At 45.4% G+C, this 26,001-nt stretch overlaps 1 pseudogene; it reads right to left on the bottom strand.

The window, feature by feature from the left end:
• Positions 1-555: 555 nt before the first annotated feature.
• LOC133361500 (zinc finger protein 420-like) lies at positions 556-25,551 on the bottom strand (annotated as a pseudogene).
• Positions 25,552-26,001: the final 450 nt, after the last annotated feature.

Genomic DNA, 26,001 nt, shown 5'->3' on the forward strand with positions numbered 1-26,001 from the left:
GTTAGGACAGCGGGACTAGGTACCGCAGGGCCCTATCTCTTCATCCCCGTCTTCAGTCTTCGCTGGTTACATACTGTCTTTACGCCTGTGTGCATCCCCTTTTATAGCCCCTGCTCACGGGAGACGGAGCTGATGCGGACGTCGACGTGAGCATCGCTCTTTAGTTAACCAATGACGACGCGCTATCTCTACGATCCGTTTTCCCCAGCGCGTGTTAATACTACTCAACCAATCACACCGCGCTGCCACCCGATCACTCCCTCTCAGCGCGTCACCGGCACACAGCCAATCAGCACCACGTAACCCACGACCCCGCGCTGACCCCTGATCCTCCACCATCAGCGCGCGTCACCACATACACAGCCAATCACTACGCGCTGGCACACGATCCCTACCCCAGCGCGTATCACCACTACACAAGGACAAGCGGGACGAGGGGGTCCAGGGTCCTAAGCTGGCTGGTCTTGAGCTGCAACTGGCCCCGATCAGCCAGGGAGCTGCCCTTTTATGCATCGTCCCCAACGAGGGGTGGGGTTGTGTGTGCCCCCAGATATCCCACAGAGCACGCACAGCCCCCCCGTTGGTGGCACCAAGGGGCTTAACTGTTTGGGGTGCCTGGGATCCTAGCGCCTGGCGCCGAGGGCTTATCTGCCTAGGATCCTAGAGCCCCCAGCAGCCCCTCCCCTCGTATGGCACTACACATGTGTTCAGTACAAGCCACCTGTGGACTGGTTTTGGTGTACAATGTCTCAACAACAGTCCGGCTTGCTTCAACTGATGTTCATCGGCAAGGTCCATTTCAAGTCTCAGTTCGACAAAATGTATACGTAATACAAAATGATAATTAGTGTGCTTGTGGAAAATGTATCTCCTATACGTAACTTGTAAGTGGCATACCTTAACTGATGAATGATCCGACTATGCTCCCGATTTCAAAGACAATGAGTTGCCCCAGTCAGATGCGTCCTGATTCACAAAAATACCCTTTGACCCGTATCACAAAAATAACAGCTCTCACGTGAGTTTTTGTACAGGTTACCACCAAAACAGATACTTTGTCCTGACATCACATATTCCATGTTTTACATTAATACACAAAATGTTGTATGTACGTACAAAATCAGACAGGTATTCTTTCAATTATGATTCAAAATAATCAAAGGGCACATTGGCAACATTTTATTACTATACTGAAATGTACTGCGTCACGTTGCAACGTATTTACAAGTTGATCTCTGCCGAGATGAGGCCTATATGTGCAGCACTCTCATAGAGGGAAGCCAAGTAGTAGTACATTCTCTATTTGTTGCAGAAGTTCAAGGTTCAAATCCGACTGGCATATCAATCATCGCCCCCGACTTACAAACTCATATCCACATGCAGGCCAGTGAACGGTCACCTTGTGGCACACAGGGGCAGATGCCCATTATGGACACCCATCGAGTGTCTAAGATGAGATATGATACTAAACACTTGAGTCACTCCTGGTTAGAGATCGCCCCAACCCACAGGTTCACAAATACTGGCCACTCTTACACTGCAGTTTGAACCTAGAAATTGAGTGTTCAACTTCACATTATATTCATTAGAAAGGCCTGTGACAAAGGTGCATCCATTGGAGCTTAATTGTCTGAAGCTTGCACATCTACCTGGTCTCCATTTGACTTTGTATTGTCTAAGAAGTCCACCCACACCTCCACATCCACAAACTCCTGGGAGTTGCCTCGCTCTGCCTCACAGTCAGAATTTAGTTCCTGCTTCACACTGCCTCCATCTATGTGAAGGTCCGATTTTGGAGTTGAATCTTCAAATTTAACCTTCACTTCTACGCTCTTCAATGTTACTTCTTCACATTTCACTTTCGCCTTTTCATATTTCACCTTGATACCTTTCAAAGTGTCCAGGCTGGGATTGTCTTCTAGTTCTTGTTTCATAAACAATGGGGTCATTGCAGCACTTTGACTTTCACAAGCTGATTTCAGATTACACTTCTTGTGGATTTTCTGATGCGTGTGTGTTCTCTGGTGTTTTTTAAGATTTGATGACTTTGCAAACACCTTCTCACACACAGTACACTTGAAAGGTTTCTTTCCTGTGTGTGTTCTCTGGTGTTGTTTAAGAGTAGATGAATCTAAAAATGTCTTCCCACACACACTGCACTTGAAGGGTTTATCTCCTGTGTGTGTTCTCTGGTGTCGTCGAAGAGCAGATGAATCTGAAAACGCCTTCTCACACACACTGCACTTGAAGGGTTTATCTCCTGTGTGTATTCTCTGGTGGGTCTGAAGATATGACGACCATGAAAATGCCTTCTCACACACAGTGCACTTGAAGGGTTTCTCTCCTGTGTGTGTTCTCTGGTGTCTTTGAAGATGTGATGACTGTGCAAACGCCTTCTCACACACAGTGCACTTGAAAGGTTTCTTTCCTGTGTGTGTTCTCTGGTGTTGTTTAAGAGAAGATGAATCAAAAAATGCCTTCCCACACACACTGCACTTGAAGGGCTTATATCCTGTGTGTGTTCTCTGGTGGGTTTGAAGATATGATGACTTTGCAAACGCCTTCCCACACAGAGTGCACTTAAAATGTTTCTCTCCTGTGTGTGTTTTCTGGTGGGTCTTAAGATTTGATGACATTGCAAACGCCTTCCCACACAGAGTGCACTTAAAAGGTTTCTCTCCTGTGTGTGTTCTCTGGTGGATCTTAAGATTTGATGACTTTGCCAACGCCTTTCCACACAGAGTGCACTTAAAAGGTGTCTCTCCTGTGTGTGTTCTCTGGTGTGATTTAAGAATGGATGACCGTGCAAACGCCTCCTCACACACAGTGCACTTGAAAGGTTTTTCTCTTGTGTGTGTTCTCTGGTGTCTTTGAAGATTTGGTGACCGTGCAAACGCCTTCTCACACACAGTGCACTTGAAAGGTTTCTTTCCTGTGTGTGTTCTCTGGTGTTGTTTAAGAGTAGATGAATCTGAAAATGCCTTCTCACACACAGTGCACTTAAAAGGTTTCTCTCCTGTGTGTGTTCTCTGGTGTGATTTAAGAATGGATGACCGTGCAAACACCTTTTTACACACACTGCACTTAAAAGGTTTCTCTCCTGTGTGTGTTCTCTGGTGGGTCTGAAGAGTTGATGACTGTGCAAACGCCTTCCCACACACAGTGCACTTGAAGGGTTTCTCTCCTGTGTGTGTTCTCTGGTGCTGTGTCAAGTTTCCAGTACAATCCGTGCTGTTTGCATGCTGGTCGCATTGTTTCCTTCTTGTACCGAGCTGCGCTGAGTGCCTTTGCTCCATCAGACCAACTCTGCAAAGCGAGCATCAGCTGCAGACAGAAAAACATATCCACACCATCTCCGTGAGTATTGAGGCACAGAGGAATGCATATATACAGTCACACATGACTTACACATCTATACATATTCATATTTTCATGAAATAGTGAAAGAGATTCCCCAATTCATCACACAGGCTGTTAAGGCACACAATGCGAGGGCAAATGGTCATAAATATGCCTGGACACCCTAGTGTCTTCAAAATTAATGTTTACCAAAAACTCCAAGCACACAATTTCGGTTGTCTAGCTACGACAGGAATATTTAAAAAAAAATTTGTTAACCTAGCAAAGGCTTTTGAAAAGCATACTATTTGTATTATGCAGAAATGTATAAATTAATGTTCATTTGCAACTTAGAGGTGTGAAGCCAGGCTCAGATTAGCTTGAATGCGAGGATGAACAGATTTAACTTCAGCTGCATATGTGCTGTGTTAATTTCCATTCTTATGAAAATTTCCAAAGCAAAACTAAAATAAACTATATTTATGATTTAACCTCCATGTTCAATCGAGTCAATATACTTGACAGCAAATACAAACTTCACATGTTCATACACTTGCATGGTAAAAAGGTGGTTAAATTTTGACTTAAAACTTTCGTGACTGCAGGAATTAATATTCTTTGGTTATTTCGGTAAAGTCACGTAGATAGAAAATAATAATACAAATAAAGTGAATAGAAGAAAAAAAAACGACTAATGTAGACTGTAGCCTGGTTCTTAACCTCGGTGAGCGCAGAGGCGTAGCTAGGATATTTTGCGCCCAGGGACGAACTATAAAATTGGCGCCCCCCCCCCCCCGTTTAATCACATTTTCCTATTACATCGAATAAGGAATAACAATTTTAATGAAACATTGTATATAAAGAAGCAAATTTATAGAAATTATATTACATGGCTCACTCAGTCACTGTCGTAGACTGGTTGACATAGTCTACAAAAGATTATTTTTTCTTGATTTCACTGTCGCAAACTGGTCAATCACGTAATCAAAATATGTTTTTTCCAATGTTTTTCTTTCAACGCTAAGAAGAGCAAGATCGCTGAGACGATCTTGTCCCATTGAAGCACGCAAATACGACAAAATAAGTTTCAATTTGCTGAATGACCGCTCACAGCTTGCAATTGAAACTGCTAGTGTTAATAAAATTTGCAGTGAAATTCGCAAATTCGGAAATATGTCGTCTCCATAAAACACAATAAAACCAAGAAGATCCAAAGGAGTTTCTGGTAGAACTTAATTCCGGTTACCGAGCAGCATTTTGCAATCTCCAAATTCTGTGAAAAGTTCGTGGCCATTGATGAAGGTGTCATAGAAATTTCCAAAATCTGTGCAATTTCGACGAATTGCATCGACATCTGTGCCAGTTCTCCCGGCATCTTCCGACGTCACCTAATTCTTCTGTCCACATCGATCCCCCAGGCTGTGCATCTTGTTTTGGCGTTTTTTACAGCAACTTGGCTCAAATCATCACGAAGCTGGACAAATTCATGCTTCAAAGATTCAAGATCAGTTGCTGCTTCCTTGAAATGCATAGTAGGACCCTGTAAGCGCTTCTGAACACGATACATTTTTCCAAGAATGACATTCCAGAAATGTAATAAAACTATGAAGTAAAAATTTAATACGCATGCCTGTAACTGTTATGCATCACTTCTGGTTTCAGGCGTCATAGTTACGTCCTCCGACAATTTGTCTAGCAGCCCTACTAGTTCATCCATTCCTTCATAGAGAGCTTTAACAGCTTCTGATCGTGCACTCCAGCGTATTTCAGACTCCCGCTTTACTGTGATGAGCACAGCTTTTTTTAACTCTTCCCAACGAATTGTTGAACGAGAGAAAAATATATACTTTCAACTGTTCCAAAAAACGTGACGACAAGTGGATCCTGTTTAGCTGAGTGTACTCCTGCTAAGTTTAAGCTGTGGTTGTCACAGTTGACAAACAATGCTCTGTGATTTTTGTCACATATTCGTTGTTGAAGGCCGGATATATGCCCAGTCATCACAGCAGCATTGTGATAACATTGTGCCTGACAGTCGGCTAGAGGTATGTTGTCAAATTTCAGTATCTCGAAGATGACTCTTTCTAGGCTTGCTGCATCTTTTGCATGTATCTCGATATAACCTAAAAATGATTTTTTGATAGTTACTTTTTTAGTTTGAAAATCCACATCCACAAATCTTATGACCTGAGAAAATGTAATTACATGCAATGTAGGCTATGTGTGGCGGGATATATAAACTTTTAGGTTGAGGTGTAGATTTGCGCAGTAGTTTCAGGCTGCCGCGCCCGCCGCAATAAGTGATAATGTAACGTTGTAAGCCTCTTTTAGGCGCCCCTTTACCTTGGCGCCCGGGGACATATGTACCCCCCTGCCCCCCCCAGCTACGCCTCTGGGTGAGCGTACTGGCAGTCTATAATGTAGACTGTAGCCTGGTTCTTAACCTCGGTGAGTGTATTGGCAGTCTATAATGTAGACTATTGCCTGTTTTTTGACGAGACCTTTGCAATGGACTAGACCTTGGTGATGGACACTCACAGCTTTGTACGTAAAAAAAGTCCAGGCAGCTTCCACATAGTGTTACAGAGCCTAATGAAAGAATGCTGCTAGACCAATTTGAAGTGAGACTTTGGATGCCAAACCAAAGCTGGTCGTGAACACATTAACCAGGTATAGGAGCTCCTCCACCACGTGTAGAACGACCTGATTATTCATGGAGAGCTGAGCAGGTGCAGTGCTGTATGACATTAAATTCCCAGGGAGGTGTTCTTTGGGTCTTTCGGTAAAGTCACGTCACTTAACCGAAAGACCCAAAGAATATGAATTCCTGCAGTTACGAAAGCTTTAAGTCAAGATTTTCACAGGGAGGTGATCTTTTTGTAGAACATATGCAAGGCCCCATTTCGTCATGGAATTCTCCAGGTACAGAACACGATTCTCCAACTCAATATCATTGAGTAGCCATGACCAGATCATCAACATGCGTAACATGGTTGACCAGCAGGGGATAATCCCTTGACTATAACCAGACATTGATTAGCGTATCATTGTTACTGTATCAAATGCATTTTTTATAGGGTCGTTGTGAGCTTCTCAAAACACAACTATTTGAAAATGCTACGTAATGTAATGCATGCGGCTAGAGGGAATTTCGGCCACAAGCCAAATTGAACAAGAAAGGGATCCGACTCCTGGTCACGCAACTTTAGATGGGCCAGCCAAAAATCATAAAAATCCTCAACGATTGTGAGAAGAGGCAGAGACATCGAAAACCAAAAACAAACCAAAACCCCAAGCCTCTTTATGGTACTATAGGCTGTAATTACACCAAGAAAGCAGATCTAGTTTCTGCTGAAAATCCGTACTCCTGTACTATAGCTGATGGACAAAAAATACAGCAGCCCCTTGAATAGCGTGGAGGTTACATTCTTGGAAAGTGCCGTGCGAAAGCTAAAATGCCGATATTTAACATTTAAGCCTGACCTAAATAATAAGTACTGTACTGTATTCCCAATAAACTAAATTACTGAAATAAATGTGGAGAAACCGTATACAAAACATTCCAAGATGAGTTTAAATGTATATAAAAAAAGCAGACTTTGTGTTTTTTTGAGAACCAAATTGCGCCAACACTATGAAACAAACACACATCAAAAATTCCATGCGTACTCAAGGGTAAGTTATGTTTTTCACACAATTTTTAGCTTACCTGTTCACCATCAACACCTGTAACACCTGCACACTCCAACACCCCGCCGCTGCTATATTTTTTCTCATTTACCACATTATCCTTACATATTATCAGGCCTGCATTTTTGCCACAAAATTAATTAACTTCCAGGTCCTTATTGTCCTCTCTGCACACGCACGGCTCACCTATAATATACTGTAATATTTCATCATGGAACCTTTTCCAGTACTAAAATATGAGAATAGGTTTTTTCCGTTTTTCTGGCAACAAAACAGGTGTTAAGATGTTAAAACACCAAACTGAAACCTTTAACAAGGAATCATGTGTGCATTAACCACAATACTTGTGGTCAGAATGCAAACAAAAACACTCTGATAGAAAATGCATGGTCTGCTGCTGAGGCAGACTGTTTTAGAAGGTTTGAAATGGGTGTAGCCCAAGGGTCATAAAGAAGTGGCCGGGGCAAGTGATGTTAACGTAATAAATTAGCATGTTAATGTGAAATCGAAAAGTGGTGCAATCCAAAGCGGCCTCCCTACAAGACAGAGAAGGAGCGAGGCTCTACCTGGGTAAACAACAACTACCACCACGACAACGATGTGAACTTCTCACTTCGGATCTCAGTGAGCGCGCACGAAAATAAATCACGTTTGCTAACACAGAGCGCATGCCCGGGATACACTGCCGAGATCATCGATGACCTTGCCGCCGAGAAAGTTCAGCAGCATCTGACAAGCACAACGGGGTGTCAGCCAGATGCGAACTGCCCATATCCCCCATTTAACACCCTTGCCGAGCACGCGCACGTGTGTGTGTGAGAGATTTGCTCGCGAGCATGCGGAATTCCGACGGCTGGGACGGGATAGCACCATTGCAAGTATTCTTCCAGAGGAGGAGGTGAGGGGGGGGGGACGAGGGAGCCTCCGGGATCCCGTGAGACAACCCCAGGATGGGTGGCAGGGATACAGACCGGTATAGGAGATAACGCAGGCCATGCGACCCAAGTACGCGAGGAGGTAACCCAAGTACACCTGAATGTTACCAAGCTGCAGTCTACAGCGGAGATAGTCCAGTCCGAGGTGGGAGGGCTACGCTCCATGGTCGGGGGGCTAACCAGGCGAGTATCTCAATAAGAGGCAGAACTCGAAAAAATGCGCACTGGGAGGGTAAGGGGGAGTGGGAAAGGGGCCTCTTATGGAGCCACCGCCCTTCCCCGTGCGTGCTATCTATGCGACCCATGGGGGCATCTCGTGAGAGACAGTCCCCAGATCGCCCGCGCGAGAGAAGCACCAGGGTTAAACACCAAGGCCTCCCTAAAGAGGGGACCACAGAGGGGTGCAATCCACGTGGACCCAACACAAATAAACTGTCATGATAATGGTGACGAATGACCCCCACGCAAATATTGACAACAACACCCCAGAATGCGGCGACTGCGGGTGACTGGCTGCGGGAGCTGGTGGCAGGAATAATGGGGGCCACGTCGCTCGTGGAAGGGCAGGTGAACAGGCGGCAAACCCGGATTCTGCTGGACACGTGGGGCGGTAATGTCACTCGTGAGTGCAACACATTGCAACGTGGTCGGGGTTGAAGTGGGCCGCCGACAGGCCCCGGATCGTGCGCTGCACACTGCAAGTGGAAATGGGATGGGACTGCTGGGGAGGGTCACCCTTAACTCCTTAAGGGTCGCCTCGGACACCAGGTGTGTAACCAGGAGTTATACGTGTCGAGCGTGTTATGCCACGAGTGTATTGCTGGTACCGACCTCCTAGAAAAGTTGGGGCTCAGCGTGCAGCCCCGCCGGCGATGTGCCACCGTGGAGGGCAGCAGGGAGCAGATTCCTTTCTTGGGACAAGAGCCGGGTTGCCCTCGCTTCGAGCCCGTGGCCGCTATCCTGGCGTCGGCCGTCACCGTCGGCATTGGTGTTCCACTGGGTTTTCCGTTTGTCTCCCAAACCTAAACTCAAAATATAGTTGGAGGTGGTCAAACAGTGCAATGCAGGACCCTCCTGAAACATAATCTTTAACTGCTAAATAAGAAATTAAATTGGGAAACCCTCAAACACAATACACTTTTTTTATTTTACCAGGTGAGGCCATCTGAGCTGCATAGCTCTTTTTCAGAATCGACCTGGACACAAATGATAGCTCAGCTTAGTAGGTTATAATATGGAAATGTTTTGCAGAAAAATTCTTAAAATGCATGTTTCTAAATGTGGAGAAAAATCAATGCCACTACAGGGAGAGAGAGAACAAATAAAAAATGTAAACTGCAATTATAAATGCGTCAGGGTTGGAATCGAACTCACGCACACAGAGTACGCTCACGGAGTACACTCACACAAATGAGTACACTCGCTCACTCGGATTATTTTTTCTCCGGGTCCTTCGATTTTCCCCTCCACATTTAGTAACATGCATTTAGATTATTTGGCTGCTATAATCTTCCACGTTTAAAGCCATTTCGTTGAGCTATCATCTATGGCCAGGTGGCTTCTGACAAAATATCTAACAGCTCTGTGAGCCTTGGTTGGTAATATAAAAATAGTTTACACCATTGGAACCTCATTTGCCAGTAAAAAATATAATTGTTTTTTTTACCCTTTAATCTGGCAACAAAACTGACACCTTCTTTACGAGGAGTCATGTTTGCATAGACCACAATACCTGCAGTCATAATGAAAAAAAACATAACTCTGATCATGTATGCACTGTCCTTGAAGTTGATTGGTCCACACCCGAGAAAGCTTACCTTAGAGCCTCGTCTCACATAGTGTTGGACCAGATTACGCCAAAAGGCGCACAACTCAAAGACAATGCACCATCAGAGAAACTAGGCTCTAAGGAAAGCTGTCTCAGGTGTGGACCAATCAACTTCAAGGACAGTGCATACATTATCAGAGTTATATTTTTTGTTTGCATTGACTGCAGGTATTGTGGTCTATGCAAACATGACTCCTCGTAAAAAAGGTGTCAGTTTTGTTGCCAGATAACAGGGTAAAAAAACAATAATCATAAAAATAGTTGTTCATCGGTCTAAAGGGTGCATCAGCAAAACCAACTCGGCAGAACGCTCCTGAATTAGAGTGCTGAGACTCATTGTGGTCATGTACTCGAGTGTGCACCATGGTGGCTGGGAGATGTTTACTGCCTCTCATGGATTACAGGAGGTGGTGGGTTCGATCCCGACCCCTCCTGTATATTTGGAGTTTGCGTGTCTCTCTCTCCCCGTGGTCGCGTGGATTTTCCTCCGGATCCTCAGGGTTTTCCCCTCCACATTTAGAGTCAACATCACCACGCGTTTAGAGTATTTGACCGACAGACATTTCCACACGTTGATAAGCCACTTTGTTCTGGGCTGGTCGCTTCAGAAAACAAGAGCGGTATAGCAGCTGAAGTGGGCTTGGCCTGGTAGGATAATAAAAAAACTGTAGAAATACTTAAAAGAAACAAAGTTTCAAAGTAGTGAGTCAGATGAAGACAAATTAAACTTAAGCAGAGAATTAAAGCAAATGCAATCAGGCGAGGGCAGGAGGCAAGGCCCCGCATGGCTAGGCCCCGCGTTGTAATGTTCCAACCTGGACATCGATTCCATACTCGCTGCTACTCAATTGATATCCCTACGAGAGACGGAGCGAGGCTCTGCCTGGGTAAACAACAACAACTACCACAACAACAACCACCACAACAACCACAACAACAACAACCACCACAACAACAACCACCACGATTTCAACTTCTCCCCTCGGATCTCAGTGAGCGCGCGCGCGGTGCAGCAGCTTCCGGATATATCGTGACGTCACGCGGCAGCAGGAGTGACATCACGTCACTAGCGGGGTTCATCACACAATCCCCTCCCACAACAAGCAGCGGTGTAATTGAATAAATTATGTTAACAAGCCGGGCCCACGTGGGGTGATTGGGCTTGGTTGCTGAACCCGTCGCAATGAAATAAATTATGTTAATGAACCGCCAGTCAAACGCGCGGTGGAGGGGGGGGGATTGAATATCTTGGTGACATGACGTCACTAGCGGCGAACAGCTTTCCCTGGCGTCTCACGCCGACGAGTTAATGAGTGGTGACGTCACTGTGTGTGTATAAACTGTGTGTGTGCACTGTGTGTACAAACTGTGTGTGTACAAACTGTGTGTGTGTGTACACTGTGTGTGTACTCTGTGCGTGTACACTGTGTGCGTGTACGCTGTGCATACACTGTGTGCGTGTACACTGTGTGTGTACACTGTGTGTACAAACTGTGTGTGTGTACACTGTGTGTGTACACTGTGTGTGTGTACACTGTGTGTGTGTACACTGTGTGTGTGTGTACACTGTGTGTACAAACTGTGTGTGTGTACACTGTGTGTACAAACTGTGTGCGTGTACCCTGTGCGTGTACACTGTGTGTACAAACTGTGTGTTTGTGTACACTGTGTGTACAAACTGTGTGTGTGTGTACACTGTGTGTACACTGTGTGTGTACAAACTGTGTGCGTGTGTGTACACTGTGTGTTGGCACAGTCGGGGGTACAGATGGTGCATCGGCCAGTCAACTGAGTCAGTCGACCCATGGCACCTGGGTCTACCCCGTGCACATAGCCTGGCACAAGCGCCATGGTGACGTGACCGCCACTTAGTGGCGAATGGCGGTTGTTGTTATTGTTACTGTGTGTCCGGCAAAACAAGAGATGGCACCTCAGCCAGCCATCTCATTGAGTAGCCATTACCAGATCATCAGCAGATGCAACAGGGCTGACCAGCAGGGAAACAGGTCCCTGCGGGGTGGGCTGGTAGGAACGAACAAATGAATGGCTATAATAAAATGAAATGGCGGGGGTACGATACGAAGGGAGAGTTTGAGGCCTAGTTCTAGGCTTTAGGCCTAGCTGTAGGCTTTAGGCCGCTGTGAGTTAATTTTAAACTATCTCAGGTAATTATAAGGGAATGTTACACTTGTTTAGCCAGGAAAGCCTCACTGAGTCTAAAGGTTTTTGTAGGGTCCTGCCAAGTGTTTGCAGTAGGGGGCGATGTTGCTACACGTAATCGGACGGAGGGACGATATAATCTATTGTAGGCTGGTTCACTTCGTTCCTACCAGTATAATCCCTTAACTATAACCAGTCATCGATAAGCATATTATTTTTAACCGCGACGAATGCAATTTATTTATACGGCCATTGTGAGCTCCTCAAACTACATAATTATTGAACATGCTATGTAATGTGTAATAAACCCCGTTGAGACGTCGTCAATTGAGAATTCTTTATTCAGTTTCGTTCACAGCTTCCACCACATTCGTTCCTCCAGTTCCCTTGCTCCTTCACGCTGTTGGCTGACAGCGTGAGAGAGAGACTGCGGCGGCCCGCCACGTGGCAGGCTCCGGACCACGGCACCAGCCACGTGGCTTCTCCGCTCCTTTAAATCCCTGGCCCACGTGATGCCCCGCAGCCAATCCTCAGCCACACCCCTGGAACTTTCCCGAAGCTAATGTACGGCTCCAGGGCCACGCCCCTAACTCGACTCCCCATTAGTTGCGGGCTGAGGCCGGCAGAGCCCATCATTATTATCCAGGTGTAACCTCACATTACAAATGTAATGCATTGGGCCAGAGTGAATTTCTGTCACAAGCCGAGTTGAACAGGAAATGGTTCCAACTCCTGGTCACGCAGCTTTAGATGGGCCTGCCCAAAATCATAAAAATCCTCAACGAATGTGAGCAGAGGCAGAGACATCGAAATCAAGGAACCCAAAGCACCAAGCCTATTTAGGGTACCATAGGCCTGCTGTACTCGATCGACAGAAAATACAGCCGCCCCTTGAATATCGTAGGTTACGTTCTTGGAAAATGCCACGCGACAGCTAAAAACGCGATATTCAATACTTAACCCTTACCCAAGTAATGGCGTTAGGTAAACGTCAACTAAAATTTACATCACAATTGAAATACGTACTGTATTCCAAATCAACTAAAAATTAAACTATTGAAATAAACATTGGGAAACCGTGTCTCATGCTTTTGGTTACAGGCCTACCCAACACTTATGGTCACACATGCTGTCTGCTTCTACTCGACCTTGTCCGAAAAGTCCTCCCAAAACTCCACATCCACAAATGGATGTGATTTGTCTCGGGCTCCATTAGTGACCTGGAAGTCAAACCCTAGAGCCTTCACAGGTCACCTTCACGAATGGTGACGTTTCCCAGCTGCCCTCTTTATTGGGTCCTTGCATCACAAACGATCGGCTTATGGAACTTCAAATTTCACACGTCAATCTCAGACTCTGCTCCTTGAAGACCTCCTTACACGTTTTTCAGTTTCAAGACAATTCAAGAGGCCTTCCAATTGTACATTAAGTGGTTTTTAATGTGTGTTCCCTGGCAGTTGTGAAGATTTGATTACTGTGTAAATACATTCCAAGACAGTGCAGTCGTTAGATTCCGTGGAGACGAGTTCTGCTCTTGGTGACATCACAAGCCAGAGAGAGGGGGAGGCCCTGACGTAACCCACTCGTTAATTTGAGGTGACGTCTTCAGAGGGAGCGTCTACATATTTAGGTAAACATGTGGTAAACAAGGTGGGATATCAATGCAGACAGATATATCTAAAGTTTTATTTGAATAGAATTTAAAATTCAATAAAACCTAGGCTAGAATACAAATCTGTAACAAAAATCCACGATGCCTTCAAATGTGCTCTTTAAAGTACCTCCTTGAGAAAAAACAGATCGGCAAACATCTTTCATTCAACGTTCTCTACACGAAACAAAGGAATGTTTTACACAAACTATAAATACCACGGCCTTTTAGGAATGCATGTGTAATGGGTTCCGGAGACACTTGTAGAGGTATCTTCTTTATTACAATACAACACTCCAACAGTCCTGATACTCTGTTACAGCCTAGATACACTACTCTGGCTACGCTCTGGGGTCCTCCGGCTGCAATTACCCTAGGGGAGGCTAATTGACCCGACCCAGCCAAGGTGCGGGTCTGGACTCTGGCTTCCTCGGAACTCGCCCTTACAAGGACGTAGAGCCGGGAGTCCCAGAGTCCCACCACTGGCCCTCACAACGTCCCGGCCCATACAAGGACAAGTGGGACGAGGGGGTCCAGGGTACTAAGCTGGCTGATCTTGGGTCTTGAGCTGCAACTGGCCCCGATCGGCCAGGGAGCTGCCCTTTTATGCCTCGTCCCCAACGAACGAGGGGTGGGGTTGTGTGCGCCCCCAGATATCCCACAGAGCACGCACAGCCCCCCCCCCCGTTGGTGGCGCCAAAGGGCTCAACTGTTTGGGGTGCCTGGGATTCTAGCGCCTCGCGCCGAGGGCTTATCTGCCTAGGATCCTAGAGCCCCCAGCAGCCCCCCCTTTCTTATGGCACTACATATGTGTTCAGTACAAGCCACCTGTGGACTGGTTTTGGTGTACAATGTCTCAACAGTCCGGCTTGCTTCAACTGATGTTCATCGGCAAGGTCCATTTCAAGTCTCAGTTCGACAAAATGTATACGTAACACAAAATGATAATTAGTGTTCTTGTGGAGAATGTATCTCCTATACGTAACTTATAAGTGGCATACCTTAACTGATGAATGATCCGACTATGCTCCCGATTTCAAAGACAATGAGTTGCCCCAGTCAGATGCGTCCTGATTCACAAAAATACCCTTTGACTCGTATCACAAAAATAACAGCTCTCACGTGAGTTTTTGTACAGGTTACCACCAAAACAGATACTTTGTCCTGACAGCACATATTCCATGTTTGACATTAATACACAAAATGTTGTATGTACGTACAAAATCAGACAGGTATTCTTTCAATTATGATTCAAAATAATCAAAGGGCACATTGGCAACATTTTATTACTATACTGAAATGTACTGCGTCACGTTGCAACGTATTTACAAGTAGATCTCTGCCGAGATGAGGCCTATATGTGCAGCACTCTCAGAGGGAAGCCAAGTAGTAGTACATTCTCTATTTATTGCAGAGGTTCAAGGTTCAAATCCGACTGGCATATCAATCATCTCCCCCGACTTACAAACTCATATCCACGTGGCACACAGGGGCAGATGCCCATAATGGGCACCCATCGAGTGTCTAAGATGAGATATGATACAAAACACTTGAGTCACTCCTGGTTAGAGATCGCCCCAACCCACAGGTTCACAAATACTGGCCACGCTTACACTGCAGTTTGAACCTAGAAATTGAGTGTTCAACTTCACATTATATTCATTAGAAAGGCCTGTGACAAAGGTGCATCCATTGGAGCTTAATTGTCTGAAGCTTGCACATCTACCTGGTCTCCATTTGACTTTGTATTGTCTAAGAAGTCCACCCACACCTCCACATCCACAAACTCATGGGAGTTGCCTCGCTCTGCCTCACAGTCAGAATTTAGTTCCTGTTTCACACTGCCTCCATCTATGTGAAGGTCCGATTTTGGAGTTGAATAATCTTCAAATTTAACCTTCACTTCTACGCTCTTCACTGTTACTTCTTCACATTTCACTTTCGCCTCTTCATATTTCACCTTGATACCTTTCAAAGTGTCCAGGCTGGGATTGTCTTCTGGTTCTTGTTTCATGAACAATGGGGTCATTGCAGCACTTTGACTTTCACAAGCTGATTTCAGATTACACTTCTTGTGGATTTTCTGATGCTTGTGTGTTCTCTGGTGTTTTTTAAGATTTGATGACTGTGCAAACGCTTTCCCACAAACACTGCAATTGAAGAGTTTCTCTCCTGTGTGTGTTCTCTGGTGTTGTTTAAGAGTAGATGAATCTAAAAATGTCTTCCCACACACACTGCACTTGAAGGGTTTATCTCCTGTGTGTGTTCTCTGGTGTCGTCGAAGAGCAGATGAATCTGAAAACGCCTTCTCACACACACTGCACTTGAAGGGTTTATCTCCTGTGTGTGTTCTCTGGTGTCGTCGAAGAGCAGATGAATCTGAAAACGCCTTCTCACACACACTGCACTTGAAGGGTTTATCTCCTGTGTGTATTCTCTGGTGGGTCTGAAGAGTTGATGACTGTGCAAACGCCTTCCCACACAGAGTGCACTTAAAAGGTTTCTCTCCTGTGTGTGTTTTCTGGTGGGTCTTAAGATTTGATGACATTGCAAACACCTTCCCACACAAAGTGCACTTAAAAGGTTTCTCTCCTGTGTGTGTTCTCTGGTGTTGTTTAAGAGTAGATGAATAAAAAAATGCCTTCCCACACACACTGCACTTGAAGGGGTTATCTCCTGTGTGTGTTCTCTGGTGGGTCTGAAGATATGACGACCTTGAAAATGCCTTCTCACACACAGTGCACTTGAAGGGTTTCTCTCCTGTGTGTGTTCTCTGGTGTCTTTGAAGATTTGATGACTCTGCAAACACCTTCCCACACACAATGCACTTGAAATGTTTCTCTCCTGTGTGTGTTCTCTGGTGTCTTTGAAGATGTGGTGACTGTGCAAACGCCTTCTAACACACAGTGCACTTGAAAGGTTTCTTTCCTGTGTGTGATCTCTGGTGTTGTTTAAGAGTAGATGAATAAAAAAATGCCTTCCCACACACACTGCACTTGAAGGGCTTATCTCCTGTGTGTGTTCTCTGGTGGGTCTTAAGATTTGATGACTGTGCAAACGCCTTCTCACACACAGTGCACTTAAAAGGTTTCTCTCCTGTGTGTGTTCTCTGGTGGATCTTAAGATTTGATGACAATGCAAACGCCTTCCCACACAGAGTGCACTTAAAAGATTTCTCTCCTTGTGTGTGTTCTCTGGTGTGATTTAGAATGGATGACCGTTCAAACACCTTTTTACACACACTGCACTTAAAAGGTTTCTCTCCTGTGTGTGTTCTCTGGTGGGTCTGAAGAGTTGATGACTGTGCAAACGCCTTCCCACACACAGTGCACTTGAAGGGTTTCTCTCCTGTGTGTGTTCTCTGGTGCTGTGTCAAGTTTCCAGTACGATCCATGCTGTTTGCATTCTGGTCGCATTGTTTCCTTCTTGTACCGAGCTGCGCTGAGTGCCTTTGCTCCATCAGACCAACTCTGCAGAGCGAGCATCAGCTGCAGACAGAAAAACATATCCACACCATCTCTGTGAGTATTGAGGCACAGAGGAATGCATATATACAGTCACACATGACTTACACATCTATGCATATTCATATTTTCATGAAATAGTGAAAGAGATTCCCTAATTCATCACACGGGCTGCTAAGGCACACAATGAGAGGGCAAATGGTCATAAATATGACTCGACACCCAAGTGTCTTCAAAATGAATATTTACCAAAAACTCCAAGCACACAATTTCGGTTGTCTAGCTATGACAGGAATATTTATTTAAGAAAAATTAGCTAACATAGCAAAGGCTGTTGATACTATTTGTATTATGCAGAAATGTATAAATTAATGTTCATTTGCAACTTAAAGGTCTGAAGCCAGGCTCAGATGAGCTTGAATGCGAGGATGAACAGATCTAACTTAAGCTGCATATGTGCATTGTTAATTTCCTGACTGTTTCCATTCCTATAAAATCTTGTTCTGTACCTGTTGAATTCCATGACGAAATGGGGCCTTGCATATGTTCTACAAAAAGATCACCTCCCTGGGAAAATCTTGACTTAAAACTTTTGTGATAGCAGGAATTCATATTCTTTGGTTATTTCGGTAAAGTCACGTAGATATAAAATAATAATACAAATAAAGTGAATAGAAGAAAAAAAACGACTAATGTAGACTGTAGCCTGGTTCTTAACCTCAGTGAGCATACTGGCAGTCTATAATGTAGAAAATGTAGCCTGGTTCTTAACCTCAGTGAGTGTATTGGCAGTCTATAATGTAGACTATTGCCTGTTTTATTGACAAGACCTTTGCAATGGACTAGACCTTGGCGATGGACACTCACAGCTTTGTATGCAAAAAAGTCCAGGCAGCTTCCACATAGTGTTACAGAGCTTAATGAAAAAATGCTGCTAGACTAATTTGAAGTGACACTTTGGATGCCAAATAAGGTCATGAACACATTAACCAGGTATAGGAGCTCCTCCACCACGTGTAGAACGACCTGATTATTCATGGAGAGCTGAGCAGGTGCAGTGTTGTATGACATTAAATTCCCAGGGAGGTATTCTTTGGGTCTTTCGGTAAAGTCACGTCACTTAACCGAAAGACCCAAAGAATATGAATTCCTGCAGTTACGAAAGCTTTAAGTCAAGATTTTCCCAGGGAGGTGATCTTTTTGTAGAACATATGCAGAGCCCCATTTCGTCATGGAATTCTCCAGGTATAGAACACGATTCTCCAACTCAATATCATTGAGTAGCCATGACCAGATCATCAACATGCGTAACATGGTTGACCAGCAGGGGACGATCCCTTGACTATAACCAGGCATCGATTAGCGTATCATTGTTACTGTATGAAATGCAATTTTGTATAGGGCCATTGTGAGCTTCTCAAAATACATAATTATACTTAAGCATTACCTAAATAATGGGGTTAGGTAAACGGCAACTAAAATAAACATCACAATTGAAATAAGTACTGTACTGTATTCCAAATAAGGAATCATGTGTGCATTACCCACAATACTTGTGGTCAGAAAGCAAACAAAAACACTCTGCTAGAAAATGCATGGTCTGCTGCTGAGGCAGACCGTTGTAAAAGGTTTGAAATGGGTGTAGCCCAAGGATCATAAGGAAGTGGCCGGGGCTAGTGATGTTAATGTAATAAATTAGCATGTTAATGTGAAATCGAAGAGTAGTGCAATCCAAAGCGGCCTCCCTACAAGACAGAGAAGGAGCGAGGCTCTACCTGGGTAAACAACAACTACCACCACGACAACAATAACCACGATGTGAACTTCTCACTTCAGATCTCAGTGAGCGGACACTAAAATAAATCACGCTTGCTAACACAGAGCGTAAAGCCTGGGATACACTGCCGAGATCATCGATGACCTCGCCGCCGAGAAAGTTCAGCAGTATCTGACAAGCACAACCTGGTGGCAGCCAGATGCGAACTGCCCATATCCCCCATGTAACACCCTTGCCGAGCACGCGCACGTGTGTGAGAGATTTGCTCGCGAGCGTGCGCAATTCTGACGGCTGGAACAGGAGCACACCATTGCAAGTCTTCTTCCAGAGGAGAAGCTCGCGAGAACGGTGAGGGGGGGGGGACGAGGGAGCCTCCAGGACCCCGTGAGACAATCCCAGGATGGGTGGCAGGGATACAGACCGGCATAGGAGATCACAGGCCATGTAACCCAAGTACGTGAGGAGGTAACCCAAGTATGTGGGGAGGTGACCCAAGTACACCTGAATGTTACCAAGCTGCAGTCTACAGCGGAGATAGTCCAGTCCGAGGTGGGAGGGCTACGCTCCATGGTCGGGGGGCTAACCAGGCGAGTATCTCAATAAGAGGCAGAACTCGAACAAATGCGCACTGGGAGGGTAAGGGGGAGTGGGCAAGGGGCCTCTTATGGAGCCACCGCCCTTCCCCGTACGTGCTATCTATGCGACCAATGGGGGCATCTCGTGAGAGACAGTCCCAAGATCGCCCGCGCGAGAGAAGCACCAGGGTTAAACACCAAGGCCTCCCTAAAGAGGGGACCACAGAGGGGTGCAATCCACGTGGTCCCAACACAAATAAACTGTCATGATAATGGTAACGAATGACCCCCACGCAGATATTGACAACAACACCCCAGAATGCGGCGACTGCGGGTGACTGGCTGCGGGAGCTGGTGGCAGGAATAATGGGGGCCACGTGGCTCGTGGAAGGGCAGGTGAACAGGCGGCAAACCCGGATTCTGCTGGACGCGTGGGGCGGTAATGTCACTCATGAGTGCAACACATTGCAGCGTGGTCGGGGTTGAAGTGGGCCGCCGACAGGCCCCGGATCGTGCGCTGCACACTGCAAGTGGAAGTGGGATGGGACTGCTGGGGAGGGTCACCCTTAAGGGTCGCCTCGGACACCAGGTGAGTAACCAGGAGTTATACGTGTCGAGCGTGTTATGTCACGAGTGTATTGCTGGTACCGACCGCCTGGAAAAGTTGGGGCTCAACGTGCAGCCCCGCCGGCGATGCGCCACCGTGGAGGGCAGCGGGGAGCGGATTCCTTTCTTGGGACAAGAGCCGGGTTGCCATCGCTTCGAGCCCGTGGCCGCTATCCTGGCGTCAGCCGTCACCGTCGGCATTGGTGTTCCACTGGGTTTTCCGTTTTTCTCCCAAACCTAAACTCAAAATATAGTTGGTGGTGGTCAAACAGTCCAATGCAGGACCCTCCTGAAACATAATCTTTAACTGCTAAGTAAGAAATTAAATTGGAAAACCCTCAAACACAGTACACTATTTTTATTTTACCAGGTGAGGCCATCTGAGCTGCATAGCTCTTTTTCAGAATCGACCTGGACACAAATGATAGCTCAACTTAGTGGGTTAAAATATGGAAATGTATTGCAGCAAAATTCTCAAAATGAATGTTTCTAAAATGTGGAGAAAAATCAATGCCACAACAGGGAGAGAGAGAAAAAATAAAACATGTAAACTGCAATTATAAATGCGTCAGGGTTGGAATCGAACCCACGACATTCTGCATACCATGTGAGGTAGTTGACATCTTGCCACCCTAGTACAATATATCACACACAAACACATTACAGAGAATTCTAGATTTGAAGCTTTCGTGACTGCAAGGATTCATATTCTTAGGTTTTTTTTTTTTAGGCAACACAAGTCACCGTCATCAGGTGGGACCGTCACAGCCGAATTAGCTGCATCAAGTGAGGCAATGATTCAAGATGTAATCCCTTATAAGCAAGTTGAAGGGGTGGGGGAGAGGAGGGGAGCTCATCAGAATGTGGTAGCCAATGAATGGAAACGTATCGAGAGGGAGGGGGGCGGGGCTCAAAGACAGCACGGAGTGCTCAACACATTGGGCAGAGAGGGGGAGGGGAGGCCTGATACACATGATAGACAAAAGAACGAAAATGCCCATGTTTATACCAATGCTGGCTGAACAATGAAGAGAGTACTGTTAAAAAATAACTGGGAATGTTAACACTCGGTAAAGTAAAGTAAAAGTGCCTGTCAGATAAGATGGTCCAAAAAGGTGTAATTAAGTCTTTTTTGCGTGGTTGATAACATCTTTCCAATGATTACTAAGTTTGTACCCATCATCACGGTTGAAATTATGTCTGTTTGTATATTTGTATGGCTTTGTGTACAAACCTTTGATGGTAGCCGGGAGGTTTGCAGAGAACCTTGGTCTCGGAAAAGACAATTTCATGAGAGCCCACCGAGTTGTAGCAATGATCGGCAACGGCAGAAGAATCAGTTCTGCCGTGTTTCAGATCTGACTTGTGCTTGCGGACACGATCAGAAACATGACGTTTCGTTTCTCCAATGTAGCAATCACCACAAATGCAACTCAATTTGTAGACTCCAGAATACTGTAAGTCAGGAACAACATCTTTCACAGATGGAATCAGATCACGGATTTTATGCACTGTACTGAATCGGACTTGGATCTTATGTTTGTTTAGAATTTTGGAGATCTTTTTGGTCACGCCTGCTATGTATGGTAACGTGATGGTTTTGGTCGGAGTTTCATGTGGCTGTTTCTGTGTGGTGGGAGAGACAGCTTGGCGGATAGTACGGTCAGAGTATCCGTTCATCCTGAGGGCCCGATGTACATGTCTTAATTCACCGGTCAGGTGGTGTTTGTCAGAAATGCCATGGGCTCTGTGGTATAGCGTTTTGATGAGAGAATTCTTTTGAGATGGGTGGTGGTGGGAATCCGGTTTCAAGTAGGAATCTGTGTGGGTGGCTTTCCTGTAGACAGAATGTCCCAAGGATCCGTCAGGCCTCCTCTCAAACAGAATATCCAAGAATGGTAGTTTACCGTCTTTCTCCACTTCCATGGTGAATCTGATGGATGGGTGTCTAGAATTGATGTGGTCCAAGAAGTGGTTCAATGCTGGGAGGCCATGTGGCCAGATGACAAAAGTGTAATCCACATACCTCTTCCACAGGGAAGGACGCAGGGTGGATGTCTGGATGGCGTCTGATTCAAACTTTTCCATGAACATGTTAGCTATAACTGGTGACAAAGGGGAGCCCATAGGGGTACCCTCATTCTGTTTGTAGAAGGTGCCATTCCAGGTAAAATAGGTGTTGGTGAGGCAATGTCTAACCAGCGCAGGTGCATCAGAATTCAATCCATGTTGGACCAAGTCCTCAATTATTGTTAGGGTGTCCGGTACTGGGACTTTGGTAAACAAAGATACTACATCAAAGCTGACGAGGATGTCATCAGGTGATAGTACCATGTCCTTAACCATAGAGACTAATTGGGTTGAGTTGAGTACTGCCGAAGAGGTCTTGCCTGTGAAGGGGAGCAGAGTATCTGATAGAAAACGGGCTAGTTTGTACGTAGGAGAGTTATCGTCGACACAATGGGTCGTAGCGGGGTGCCTTCCTTATGGACCATAGAGTCTGGGAGGTCTTGCCGCCAATGGTTTTAGAGAGGGACGTTTGCTTGGTTCGATTAGGGAAGTCGAACTCGTGATGATACTGTTGGTTTTCGTCGTTAGGCTTTTAGTGGGATCGTTTTTAATTTTGGAGTAACTCCCATCATTAAGAAGGTCCAGGATTTTGTTGTTGTATGAATCTTTATCCATGATGACCGTGGCATTGCCCTTGTCTGCCGAGAGGATGACTATATCATCTCTCTTTTTTAGGTCCGCGAGTTCAGAGCGTTCATTTTTGCTGATGTTACTAGTGGGTTTCTTAGCATTCTTAAGAATAGTAGCTATTTCAGCTCTTGCTACATCCACATGGATGTGTCCTATGCCTCTGAGGGCTACATCAATCTGAGAAATCATATCCTCTACTGGTATATATTTAGGGGTGACGGCGAAATTTAGTCCTTTGGCCAATACCGTTTTTAGAGTGTCAGAAATTGGGATGTTACTCTGATTAATCACGGTCTTGTTAACATCCAGCTTTGCGATGTGTGGCTCTAATTTCTTCTTAGATAGGTTGAATTTAGAAATCAGCTAACCTGATTTGGGAGTTACTCCAAAATAAAAAACGATCCCACTAAAAGCCTAACGACAAAAACCAACAGTATCATCACGAGTTCGACTTCCCTAATCGAACCAAGCAAACGTCCCTCTCTAAAACCATCGGCGGCAAAACCTCCCAGACTCTATGGTCTTCCCAAAATCTATAAGGAAGGCACCCCGCTACGACCCATTGTGTCGACGATAAACTCTCCTACGTACAAACTAGCCCGTTTTCTATCAGATACTCTGCTCCCCTTCACAGGCAAGACCTCTTCGACAGTACTCAACTCAACCCAATTAGTCTCTATGGTTAAGGACATGGTACTATCTCCTGATGACATCCTCGTCAGCTTTGATGTAGTATCTTTGTTTACCAAAGTCCCAGTACCGGACACCCTAACAATAATTGAGGACTTAGTCCAACATGGATTGAATTCTGATGCACCTGCGCTGGTTAGGCATTGCCTCACCAACACCTATTTTACCTGGAATGGCACCTTCTACAAACAGAATGAGGGTACCCCTATGGGCTCCCCTTTGTCACCAGTTATAGCCAACATGTTCATGGAAAAGTTTGAATCAGACGCCATCCAGACATCCACCCTGCGTCCTTCCATGTGGAAGAGGTATGTGGATGACACTTTTGTCATCTGGCCACATGGCCTCCCAGCATTGAACCACTTCTTGGACCACATCAATTCTAGACACCCATCCATCAGATTCACCATGGAAGTGGAGAAAGACGGTAAACTACCATTCTTGGATATTCTGTTTGAGAGGAGGCCTGACAGATCCTTGGGACATTCTGTCTACAGGAAAGCCACCCACACAGATTCCTACTTGAAACCGGATTCCCATCACCACCCATCTCAAAAGAATTCTCTCATCAAAACGCTATACCACAGAGCCCATGGCATTTCTGACAAACACCACCTGACCGGTGAATTAAGACATGTACATCGGGCCCTCAGGATGAACGGATACTCTGACCGTACTATCCGCCAAGCTGTCTCTCCCACCACACAGAAACAGCCACATGAAACTCCGACCAAAACCATCACGTTACCATACATAGCAGGCGTGACCAAAAAGATCTCCAAAATTCTAAACAAACATAAGATCCAAGTCCGATTCAGTACAGTGCATAAAATTCCGTGATCTGATTCCATCTGTGAAGGATGTCGTTCCTGACTTACAGTATTCTGGAGTCTACAAATTGAGTTGCATTTGTGGTGATTGCTACATTGGAGAAACGAAACGTCATGTTTCTGATCGTGTCCGCAAGCACAAGTCAGATCTGAAACACGGCAGAACTGATTCTTCTGCCGTTGCCGATCATTGCTACAACTCGGTGGGCTCTCATGAAATTGTCTTTTCCGAGACCAAGGTTCTCTGCAAACCTCCCGGCTACCATCAAAGGTTTGTACACGAAGCCATACAAATATACAAACAGACAATTTCAACCGTGATGATGGGTACAAACTTAGTAATCATTGGAAAGATGTTATCAACCACGCAAAAAAGACTTAATTACACCTTTTTGGACCATCTTATCTGACAGGCACTATTTTACTTTACTTTACCGAGTGTTAACATTCCCAGTTATTTTTTAACAGTACTCTCTTCATTGTTCAGCCAGCATTGGTATAAACATGGGCATTTTCGTTCTTTTGTCTATCATGTGTAACAGGCCTCCCCTCCCCCTCTCTGCCCAATGTGTTGAGCACTCCGTGCTGTCTTTGAGCCCCGCCCCCCTCCCTCCCGATACGTTTCCATTCATTGGCTACCACATTCTGATGAGCTCCCCCCCTCTTCAACTTGCTTATAAGGGATTACATCTTGAATCATTGCCTCACTTGATGTAGCTAATTCGGCTGTGACAGTCCCACCTGATGACGGAGACTTGTGTTGCCTCCGAAACGTCGTGATTTTTGTTTTATTTTCATTAATTTTGATGTTTTACCTACGTGACTTTACCGAAAAAACCTAAGAATATAAATTACAGTGAAACCTTGGATAAGCCACTTTTTTGTGAGCTGGTCGCTTCTGAAAACAAGTGCGGTATAGCAGCTGAAGTGGGCTTGACCTGGTAGGATAAAACAAATAAACTGTAGAAATAATTAAAAGAAACAAAGTTTCAAAGTAGTGAGCCAGATGAAGACAAATTAAACTTAAGCAGAGAATTAAAGCAAATGCAATTAGGCGAGGGCAGGAGGCAAGGCCCCGCATGGCTAGGCCCCGCGTTGTAATGTTCCAACCTGGACATCGATTCCATACTCGCTGCTACTCAATTGATATCCCTACGAGAGACGGAGCGAGGCTCTACCTGGGTAAACAACAACAACAACCACGACAACAACAACCACAACAACAACCACCACGATGTGAACTTCTCACCTCGGATCTCAGTGAGCGCGCGTGTGGACTGGCAGCTTCCTGGTGTCTCGTGACGTCACGCGGCAGCAGGAGTGACATGACGTCATTTGCGGGGTTCATTACACAATCCCCTCCCTTCAACGAGCAGCGGTGTAATTGAATAAATTATGTTAATGAGCCGGGCCCACGTGGGGTGATTGGGCTTGGCTACTGAACCTGTCGCAATGAAATAGCGACGGTTTTTATGAATAAATTATGTTAATGAACCGCCGGTCAAAATCGCGGTGGAGGGGGTGGGATTGATTATCTTGGTGACATGACGTCACTAGCGGGGAACAGCTTTCCCTGGCGTCTCACGCCGACGAGTTAATGAGTGGTGACGTCACTGTTGTGTGTACACTGTGTGTACAAACTGTGTGTGTGTGTACACTGTGTGTACAAACTGTGTGTGTGTGTACACTGTGTGTGTGTACTCTGTGCGTGTACACTGTGTGTACAAACTGTGTGTGTGTACACTGTGTGTGTGTA

The sequence above is a fragment of the Lethenteron reissneri genome, unplaced genomic scaffold (genome assembly GCF_015708825.2).
Source record: "Lethenteron reissneri isolate LAM-NWPU_2019-01 unplaced genomic scaffold, ASM1570882v1 scaffold_112, whole genome shotgun sequence".
NCBI classification, from domain to species: Eukaryota; Metazoa; Chordata; class Hyperoartia; order Petromyzontiformes; family Petromyzontidae; genus Lethenteron; species Lethenteron reissneri.